Source organism: Stegodyphus dumicola, chromosome X1 (genome assembly GCF_044657685.1).
Source record: "Stegodyphus dumicola isolate Sdum_Otavi_A_Nest chromosome X1, ASM4465768v1".
In the NCBI taxonomy this organism is placed as follows: Eukaryota; Metazoa; Arthropoda; class Arachnida; order Araneae; family Eresidae; genus Stegodyphus; species Stegodyphus dumicola.
This window is the reverse complement of record NC_140780.1, coordinates 158,566,378-158,578,204: the sequence shown is the minus strand read 5'-3', so window position 1 is coordinate 158,578,204 and position 11,827 is coordinate 158,566,378. Positions and strand designations below refer to the sequence as shown.

General features: G+C 30.5%; 1 non-coding gene across 1 annotated transcript; it reads left to right on the top strand.

Annotated features, from left to right (window-relative positions):
• The first annotated feature begins 9,522 nt into the window (after positions 1-9,522).
• Positions 9,523-9,595, top strand: TRNAL-CAA (transfer RNA leucine (anticodon CAA)). Its single transcript has one exon. It is a non-coding gene; the product is annotated as a tRNA-Leu (tRNA).
• Positions 9,596-11,827: the final 2,232 nt, after the last annotated feature.

The window sequence follows — 11,827 nt, the reverse complement described above, 5'->3', positions numbered from 1 at the left end:
AAACTCACCCATTTTTTACGATTTATTTTTTAATTTTGTATTTTTAAATAATTTTTATAATTTTTTCGAAATACCTTTTGAAATATAACCTATAAAAGTTTTACCCTCATCTTAAAGTAGATGTATTTCTAAGCATACCTGCAAAGTATTAGAGCTTTTTATTCAAAATTTCCGAAGATATACGCGAATTTATATATTAGCGCGTTTTGAAATTCGGCATATTTGCTGAAAACGATAATAACATCTAATGTGGTTTACGCACTTTGTTAAAAATTATTTGAAAGTAGAAAAGATGTGACTTTTTTCCCTCTCATGCACAATGTAAAAAGGAAAAAGAAAATAGGTCGCCATAAATTAGGAAGCTCGCCAAATGAATTATTATTCGCGCAAACTGAAAAAAATACGCCAAAATAAGTGTTTTCGTAAATTTCGCATCAAATTTTACAAAATTTAATATTTAGGCATAATTTGAGTGGTAGAATCGAAATATAGAAAACAACTGGGTTTATTTCAGGAAAAGTCCGATTTTGTGTCAAAATACCTATATTAGAAAAAAGCTATATATAAGTTTAATATATATCCTAAGTCGCCCTTTCGAGACATGAAAAACGCTATTTGAACTTCGCAATCAGCCCAGTAGAACGGAAGAAAAAAAACTCTCCCTTTTGTTTTCGCAGTGTGTCATAATATTAATCAGGATTATTGGGTACACGAACGCAAATTGTTATCATAAAGGTCCTGTAAACAGCAAGTAAATAACGGATGAAAACAAGCAATGAGTGTATTAATTTATACAATGAATGTACTCACCAGAAGCTTGTATATTTACGTAATGAACCTGGTTTATATGTGTTATGAACCTTGTGTATTTATGTATGTCCTCTATTCCGTAAATCTTGATTAGTCAGAATACTTACGCCGTCCATTTTCAGGCTGAGTTTTTCCATCTGCCAGGATGATGATGCACTGGAAGATACTTACTTAAATGTGAGGTCATTGGTCATCCTTGGTAGCACACAATATTAAGCAGTCTTCTTCACTCGGCCACTGGTAAGCCCGGAGAGAAAATATTCAGCTAATTTAAATTTTTCTTTGTCAATTTTTTGATAAAATACCAATGTTTTTATTTTTAGTCACATAAGGCACAGATTATTGCGAAAACTGGTTTTTATGTACCTTTTATTAAACTTGACTTAAAATGCTTTCATACATATTTTATTTGTCGAACCATATGGCAACGGAATAGGAACAAAAAATAGAAACTTACTGAGTAGTAAATGAATCCGATAGAAAAACTGTTACTATCAAAGATGAATTTTCAAATCTAAGCTGCCCAGACGGTTACCATATTATTTAACAGTTATTTCTTATTTTAGAATTGTTGAACTTTTATTAAGTTATTTCATTTTACGTCACTAACGCTGAGTAATGACTCTGGTAAAGGAAAAAAAAAAAGACTTGATGCACTCAGAATACATCCTTTGCTAGTTAAATGAAACTTAATAGTAACTGACTGTTAGGTTATTTGAATATGGTAAAGCACACAGCAGCTATCTGCATTTGGGAAGGGAGGTCTTTGTGGAGGATTTCTTAAGGCAAACTGGCTCATAGTAAAGTTACGCATTGGTGAAACCACGAAAATCAAATCTGCAGTCCATCTTTCTCATGGTATCAAACTCAGGTAGATCAATGATCCCCCAGCTTTCAGTGAGCTTAACCAATCGGCCACTGTGAGAAAAATTCCAACTGAATTCGATGAGTAAGCGATTAAAGCCAAATACATATTTTTTAATTGGAGCTACTCTTTAATATCTTGTTACTGATGTTTTTATGTTGGCTTCCTGCAGCTTTGCCATAATTTGCTTTCCTTACGCATTTATGTTTCCTTTGCTTTTGAAGCGCTTTCCCTATACTACTACATTTTGAGATAAATCCTAACAGCAACTTTAAAAATTAACAATAATTCCTATAATTAGATTTGGTTTAATTTGCTTTAGCTGATTATGGAAAAATACGCGAGAGCTATCTGCCTAAGGGAAAGAAATTTTTTGTGGAGGACTTTCTAAGAAAAGCTAGCTCAAGTCTGTGCTACACATGAAGAACCACAAAAAAGCTTAGGCAGCCAGCTCGTTTTCATGGAAACGAAACCATGCCGAACTACCAGTGTTTAATTATTTTATCGCTCTGCCCACTCCTGAGCTTCGGTAATTTGGGAACGATAACAATATAAGACGTAAGATACTCAAGATTGTTGTTACGCTATTTAGTTTTCATTTCGTTTTCTAAAGAATTGATTTTATTGCATAAGTTGTTTCATCTTAGATTACAAACGCAATTTATTTCGAGAATCTTTTGCAAGCAAAAAGATTTAGTACATATATTCTTTGGTTATTCTGCTTAATATGTAAATATTCCTTTTAAAGGTGATTAGCAAAGAGTGTAATAAAACATCTGTGAAATTTTCTTCTTAATAGAAAACCGTTTCTCATCCCAGTTGCGCAATCTTTCACAATTCCGCAAGAAAGAAAGTCTACTTTTGAAAATAGAAGAAATGCATGTATATCGATTTTACACATGCAGGAAGAACGCTTTCACCACAAAGAAGAAAGGAGAGGCATACCAGTTGCTAGGTGAGAAGACCGCATAGAACAATAATGTAGTAGAACAAGGGCTGTCGAATGTTAAGTGTGGAAACCAAGCATTATTTTTCTATAGTAAAATGTGACCCAAGCATTATTCTTAACTGCTTCGTTAACTTGTTATTTTGGTATTATCTTCTTAAGAAAAGTTTCATTCCAGTTTTTCTAATTGGTTTTAAATTGTGGATATTTCCAACATGTTGATTTAACATCAGTTATAAATAGTATAACATCAGTTATAAACGTACACATAAAATTAACATTTCTCAAGTTACCCAGGTTTGTCCTGTTAGAAAATTCAATAATTTCTCTACGAACATTTCGAAGATGACTATTCATGCAGAAAAAATAACTAGTCTTCTTTTCGGGTATTTAATTCAAAATATTTAGCATATGAGAGAAATTCAGTTGTTTCGTGCATTTATAATTTCAGTACTCGAAAGTATAAAAGAATGATTTCTTACTTAAGATTACGTAAGAAAAATAAAAGTGATATTGCTGAAACGAACTTACCTTCATTTGTCTGAGTAAAACTTCGTTGTCTGAATGTTTCGCGTCTTCGTGCGAGGACAAAAAGAATTATATGGAAGTGTAGTAGGAAAGTAAAATCAAAGTGCTTCTAATGCAACAACTTGGCAGCTTGATTCTGGGTCTTTTGATCTCGTTTTATAACTGCAAGTAAATGAAGAAATGAATACATAATAAATAACATAAAATTATAACCGTAATCAGTAGCGGATCTATACAGTAATGTCTCTGCTTCACTCGAATTTTTGGGGACCTTTTACCTTACAATGAAGGAAATTTATTTTTTTTTCCAAATTTACTTAAGGGCTTCATGGAATATAAATCCCCTCGTATTTACCAACTGCTAGACGTTTTAAGCATGAACTTAAAATTAGTAAAATACGTAAAAGTATTATATGAAATGCCCCGCCCGAAATTCGAACACGGACCTCACTATTTGCTAGCCGGACGTGCTATACATTTACACCAAGAAAGTATGCCGAAAGGAAGGAGAAAATATTTTAAAAGCTTCAATGTTAAGCCATATCAGTTAACAAGAGGAATTAATTGGACTCAGAAAAATTGATTTGCCCGATAGAGTTTGGATATCTGGAAATGAGAGAAACCAGTATTGATTCAGATACTCAGTTACGATTATTTAAAATTACTTTTGTATGCAACCAGTTTATTCAAGAATTATTGAACTATTTATTTTAAATAAAAAGGTGTTTTTTTAGATTTTACATACTTTGCTTCTAATTATAAATAAATACTTTTATAAGTAATATTATATTGTGTACATTTGCTTTAAACTATTTTATGAAATATAAAAAATATGAATAAAATTTTTCGATAGAACAATGAAGGGAAAATAATGTAAAATGTTGTGATTTTCCGAGGTGCCAAAATTATTAATCACTTTATTTTTTGTAAGTAACTTATAATTTCTAGATTATTATATACAGAAAGTAAGTTATTTAGCATTTTAGATGCCATAGTTGATACACACAAACAGATTTCTTTCATTCAGACACAAATGCCATCGTAGGTTGACTCTAAAAACAAATCTAGAATAAGAAAGTTTTTTTCCCCTTCAACAAGCAACAGTTAACAAAATGAAAAGCGAAGTGTAATGTAACACTCCATGTTGTTGATGTTGTTGATTGATGTTGTTGATGAACATGTTGTTGATTTCTCTATGATATGATAATGTATTTGGCAAATGTGTTTTACCCCTGAAATGAAATCACAGCCGTCTTGCGTTTAGTTGCCATAATTAGAAACAATGCTCTCACAAAACCGATTTCTTTCGTTTCTGTCCAGATTCCAAAATTACTAGCAGAAAGAACTTAAAAAGCAAGCTTGGAAAACAGAGATGAAGGTCGCCCAGTATCGGCGGACACTGGAAATCCAATTACCAAAGGTTTTAGAGATCCAAGTAATTAAATCATCGACTACTTAGGGAAAGATAGATCGGGAAATTGTGAGGAATTTCTCTCACCAGATCTATAACTTTGTAGAGGCCGATAGGGTTTCTGAAGCCAGGAACCATAAAAAAAATCAACTAGGCTTTCATTGGGATTCAGCCCATGGATCTTACAATTGTTAGCGAAATGCCCTAACTTCTAAGCAAAAGTGTTCGCACAATGGAATGGAATAACACTTTACAATTTATTTTCATACTGTTTTTTAAAGTCTTCTGGACATCTGCCCAGATAAATAATACATTGTTGTTAGAAAGTTATTATGCATACTATTATTTTCTTCAAAAGTAAATTCGAATAGTGAAAATTTGAAATTTTTAGTAACAACAAAATAGACTGGAATCCTCTGGCACTCCCGTGTGAAACAAAATAGAAAAGTCAGAAGAAGGGTAAATAAGACGCTTTTATTCGAACACAAAGATTCAAATTGGTCAACAATGACTCAACTTGGGTTTACACAAGCCAAAATTTATGGCTAAACTTAAATACGTAACGTGAACTAAAATCAAATGGAATATATTAGCCTAACGGCTCACAAGATTAGTAAAGCGCAGGAAAGGTTCGGGTTTGTAGAAAACCGGCGAGACAAGCTCAATGGCTAGAAGCACTCAACGCCACAGAATCAAATCGCTAATAAGTCGCATTACAACGTGGCCTAAAATAGGCAGAACACGCTCTAAAATTAACTTGTGAAACCTTTGCTTAAATCTTTGACTATTAACAGAACATATCTGTCCCACTAAAATTTTAAAAATTACTGCTGAGTTAAAAAGTACTTTGAATCTCCTGAATATTGGGGATCATCTTCCAATAGTAGGAAAATCAAGACGCCGCTATGTTCGTTGTACACAAATGAATAGAGAGAAAAGAACGACTATCAGTTGCCCAATATGTAATGTACGGATAAGCAAAGAATGCTTTACCCTGTACCATACAATGTAAAATCTATTTCACGTAATAAAGTTTTCCAGATTAATAGGTGGGCTTATATTAAGTCGATCACTACGTGTGAGACATGAAGTATCCCACCATTAACTACGGCCGGGGCATATGTGTCACAGGCTTTGGCTTGAAACCCGTTTGTAAAAAAATCCCAAATGCTAAGTTTACCTTATTTAAGACATATTTTGTTCACTTGGATATTAAATAGGGTAATATTTTTTTTAATTCGTAGTCAAAGGGTTAAATAGCACTTCTTTCTACCTTAATCTGAATAAATTCACGCTATTTCATTTACATTCTGGCATGATAAGAGAGTGAAAGGAAAATCCAGTATCACTAAAACTTAACTGTTAGTTAAAATTAAATAGATGAGTTCTCATAAGATATTCTATCCTTTCTTTAAAATCATAATTACAAACAGTAAATATAATAAAAGAGGGTGCACATTTTGTTATTTTATGACATTAAAAATAACTTTTTATTTAATTTTAATTGAATAAAAATCCTTTAACGTGTTTTATTTTATGTAAATAAAAAATAATCTTTGTGATTTTAGAACAAGAAAAATAATAATAAGGCTATGAGTTTAATTTTAAAAAACTAAGATTATTGTTTTTTTGTTTGTTTTTAAAATATTAAGGTATTAATTTTTAGAATTTATGTAAACAAAAATTTAAATCGTTGTTTTATTGTAGTCTAATTAGAAATAGGTTAAGTGTTTAAGAAAATAAATATGGCATTGCTTAATTTTTTAGAATAAATACATTTTGTATATATTTGTTTTTCAGAAACAAAAATATTAGTTTTTTATCTGCATAATCTTTGGTGAAGTGAAATATGATAATAAAAAAACTACTTGTCATTGTAATAAATACGCATTTGCACTAAAGAAAAATTCTACCCAATTATTCTTATTTCAAATAGCTCCATTCATTTGGATTTCTGATGCGATTATTGTCAAGTTATGAAGGTACTCATTGTAGAGCTACGATTTCTTGAAATCGGGAAACGAAATTTGACCCCAGTAGTCCTACATTTAGTTTCAGAATAAAAAAGAACAATCAATCTGAAATCATTCTGAAATGCTTTCAGTGCTATACTTCAGCTTGCCGTCAATATCTCAGTTTAATTCTGACAGTTCGAAAAGCATTTCCTAGTCCGTAATATTTCATAAAAAGTGTTTTCCGTTTATGTTGCCTTCAGTAAAACTTCATAGATTTCTTTAGAGTATGAAACTGTTATATAATGCGTTTAAAAACTCCAGTATCATCAATATGAGACATTAACTTGTAATAGCTAAAGTAACATATAAATATTTCATTACACTTTAAGAAATACATAGTAAAATAACATACTATTAAGACGTTGAGAAGTTATCGCATTTACTAGTAGATATTAGTGACGTGTGATTGTTATTGACTTGTGGTATAACACTGATGTTTAGTTATCGACATTCTATACATTACCTAAGTGTTCTATATAATGCTTCCTTTCCGTCGGAAAAACATACGTTTCCTTAAACATTGATCCTATGCATGTACTTACAATTACGAATTTTTTCAAAATAAAGTAAAATATTTTATGAAAAGAGATTTATAAAATATTATGTTAGCAATTTCGAGGAGAAATGTTTTGTAAATATAAAACATAGCATTATAAAGTGCTTATATTAAAATAAACTGCAGTTGGTCACAACGTGTTAAGATTTTCTCTTAAGTGAAATACAAAAAGGTCCATCCATATGTTTGCAAGAAAAAATCGTAAAAATGTTTTAGTACGAATATATAGACTTAGACCACTCTTCAGTGGCAACTAAGCGATTCGGCTTTATTTAGAAAACTTACAGCAAAACTCATTCTTTGCGCACTCGTAATTGACTCACCCCAGGAGACTACTGATTAAAACTATGCGAATTTTGAACTTAAATGTATGGAGCTTTCTGTATGTAATTATTGAGGCTCAATGTACATTAGTTGAATATTTGTTCTATAGTGATCACACTAAATCGTTCATTTATAGTACCCACTTAGTCCTATTTCTGAAACTACTTTCATAAAATTGTCTCTCTCATTTTGAAAAACTTTGCAATTAAAAGTACTTATCTAATTTCAGTATTTAAAAAAATGAAGCCTACATATATCTTTTTCAAATTCTCCGTATATATTCATGTTGTTCATTTGGTTATTTGTTTATGCAATTACTATGCCTAAACCGAGAGCAAAGGATATTTGCAAAATTAATACAAAATATTGAAATCAATTAAAACAATATTTGAGCTGATATTGGATTAAACAATAGCCTCGAAGAAGTACAGCAATTAAAACTGAGTGCGAAGCTTTCGACAAAAATTATAACAAAATAATATATTAAACACTAAAAACTTCACTCGCATCTCCTCAGGAAAAGAAAGTACCAGGCTGTTTTAAATCTTTAGTAATCACATTTCCGAAGAATGAGACATTAAGTACAAATTAAAGATAAAAGTAGCATAAATTCAAACTATAAAAATCGCATTATTTGAAAATTAATGCTTCAATGCATTTTTATTTATGCTAAGATAAATGTTTTAGACATTTTATATCTGAAAGAGGTATTTTAGATAAGCAGTGACTTCTAGTCGAGAAAGTAAAAGGAATGAGAAATTATTAATTGTCGAAAACATGAAGATTTACAAGTAAGTTGCTTAAAATAAGACGACAAATAATAAATTGAATCAAGTTTTAAAGAAATATTCTATGAGAAGCATATACATTCGTAAGATTTTATCTTGAAATGTTATTTAATAATCATTTCGTCCTTTCATTTCGCACTTTTGGAAATTATATGCAGGAGTATTAAAACTAAACAAGAAAACAGAATTCTATGCAACTCGGTTGAAGTGTAACAGATTTTTACTTATTTAGTTCTACCATTTCGCGCGAGTGAATAAGTATTCTTCCCAGCTGTTGCTATGTGAAATTAAATTTAAGAGTTAGCAAGCTTCAAGAAGCAACTTGCCTGCCTTTTGCGTAACTGAGACTTAGCGTGGCCTGTCACAAATAAAAGCTGGTAAAAATTATGCTAGCAAACTGTATTTACAATGAAATTCAAGACTGTTAAGTATTTTAAATGCTTCAGTTTTCTAACTGACTAAAATAATATGAAATAATAAATACAGTTCAGTAAGCAATGTTAAGAGGTTATTAAATTAATTTAGATGGGCTTGTGCACCTTAGAGATTTGCATTTGGTATGTAATTAAATTGTGAATATTAAAAGGGAAACAATTAAATATTATACATAACCTTAATGTTCTTCGTTTGTTCCATATCACTGCTGTATTCATAAAAACAGATTTACAAATATGATGATGCTTATGTCCATTCTCTTTCCTTTTACAGAACTTTTATAAGTAACGTTTACGCAACAATAAAACACTTACTCATCTTACAGTACAGGAAAGATTAAAAACCAGATTAGGTGTTTAGTTTCAGAGCCCATGTAAACAAAAATTAGTTTTTTTGTTTAGGCCGTTGAAAACGAATTCCGTAGCTTAATTTTGTCACGACAACAATTCCTTGAATTTTTGGCATTTTCTTTTTTATAAATAATAAATAAAACTATTTTTAACATTTTAAAATAAAATAAGACAAAAGAAGCAAATTTGCTGCATTGCTTTGTACTAAAAGCTATTTGATAGAAAAGACAACCCAGTTATCTATGTTTTTGAATGCCCAAATGGTCCTAAATATTGGATATTTATTGCACTAAATGTTTTCCATTAAGTTTACTTACTTGTAAATTTCTTTAGTGATTTAAGTACTGGAAAGGAAAAAAACTCTAATAAAAATGCTAAATGTTGCAAATTAAAAGAAGAAATCACAAAACATAACAACAACAAAAGGATTTTAGTTATAAAAAATAAAACGCATAAACATTTTATAAGGTATTTCTTCCGCGCCTAATTAGCATGCCTTTGTTGTGTAATGGTCAGCACGCTCGACGCAAATTCGAGAGGTCCGTGGTTCGAGTCCCGGCGAGGGCATTGCTCATTTTTCATTTTTCCTGCTTCTAAATAACCTTATGTCTCTACAATTTAACTAAATACAAATATCTTAATACTTGTGTTCCTGTAGTAAACTGGCAATATATGTGATGTTTAAAACAATTTCAAATGTAGGTACTCTTTCATACACATACCTTCATGCGTACAGACATACGCAGAAAACAAATGGACAGAATTACAAATAAAGTAAATAAGAACTTAGATATGTTAGAAAATGAAACGTGATCAATGTATAAAGTATCAGCACTAAAAGTTTGGTTTGATTGTTTTAGTTATCCCTCTCCACCTTGAACGACCAACAGAAATGAAGAATAAAAAGTAGTACAATCATGGCTGAGTTGGATAAACTTCTTGAATGCTTATAGTTGTCCTGGTACAGAGTTTCACCAAACATATTGATTACATACGAGTTTAGCTGATTTGTAACAAGAATATGAGCCAGTGTTCCTGAGAATGTCCTCTATGGGAGGCAGTATTAGCAATCATTCCTTCGTATTTGCAGAAGAACCAAACAAAAGTCGGATGCACAGTCTACGTAATATAACATAAATGAATTTGTAGCTTCATAAACGCTTATTAGGAAGACATTGTAGAAGGAAATTATTCAGAATTAAGTTAGGCCATACATGAAGGAAATAAATATAGGATTTTCACATAAAAAATCGAATTAAGAAAAGCTTAGGTTTACATTTTATCAGCATAATGTATATGCGTGCTTCCTTGTCTTTCCCCAAGATTGAATGCTCATTAAAATTACTATTTTTACTTATTTTTGTATTCTCTATAGTGATATTGGCAATGTTAATCTTAATTTCTATTCAGTTTGTTTTGGTTGCAAAAGTCGTGATTTTATGTTTAGAAAAGCTGAAGAATCAATGCCTATATTTAAAGCAGATAAAAGAAAGCCTGCTATCAGAGACTTAATGTTCTATTAACAGACATAATATCAGGATAAGGAATGCAGACCCAGAATCTTTAATTTTATGAAGCTCTAGATACTACAGATCGATATCGCCAATGTTATTTTTGGTACGGGTAAATTTATTGACAGCGATCATGAATATCTGTGAGCGAATCATAATTCATTGAAATTAAAAAGATTTTAGATAGCCATAAAAATGCTACTTATTTCTCATTAATATGCGGTCGATTTCGGCCTACAGCAGTTTAAAAAAAATTCAGATTTTAAGATTCACTTAATGGCAGCAAGCTGAAATAACTTTCTGAGCCGTCGTTTTAATGTCTTCGGGGTTATAATACTAAATAATGTTAATAAAAATTTCGCCGTTCTTTTTAAAAGAACTGAATGTTTCCTGTTGTAAGAAGAATTAAAGCAAAAAATATTTAAAAAAAAATAAGATTTAAAACGTATGTCACAGTTTTATATTTATTGATGAGATTTATTATTTTAAAATCACATCTATAAAATTCGTTTAATACATTAAAAAGAATATTGAGGATTTTTAGTTTTATTTTGAAATCATCTACTTTGTTGTTAATGTAGTATTTAGGCCTTGATAATATGAGAATGAAAATTAAAATGGAATCCAAAATTAAGTCTAGGTTTATGAATAATAAAAATAATGTATTCATTGCAAAGACGTGAAATCCTATAAATATTTTTTAAGCTTACGGCATTTTAAACAGAAGAGAATATATTTAAAAAGCATATTTTTTTTTAATTTCTGCTCAAAGGAAATCCTCAAAGTTCTTGTTTAGAAAAGTATACAATTTAGGTTTTACTTTTTGTCCTCTTCACATTACGTTTTGATACCAGAGTATTTATTATCCATGCAGCCCGGAAAGTATTGCCGTTTGATAAGATCCCTCATTTAGCACCCACGCCGTCTAGCAAATTGTGAGTTCTTAGTGGTGCTGCAATGTGATGTAAGATCTTTAATTCATCTTTCAAAGTGAAACACGTTGTCTAGTTAATTTAACAAGTTAAAAGCAATATAATTACTTTTTAATAACATATATCTTTCTTATACTTTTCACTAACGTATACAATATATAACCAGTAAATTTAAGTGACATATAAAATATCTAATCGATCATACTGATAAATAAAAATTTTGCTCACAGCTAATTCTCAGGTATTGAGTGCTTATTATAAAAATAAAATCAAGTGATTTTTTGATTTTTATTACATATATTTTCATTCCCCCTCTAATGTTTTCTGTATTTCGTCATATTAACTACTATTACTGC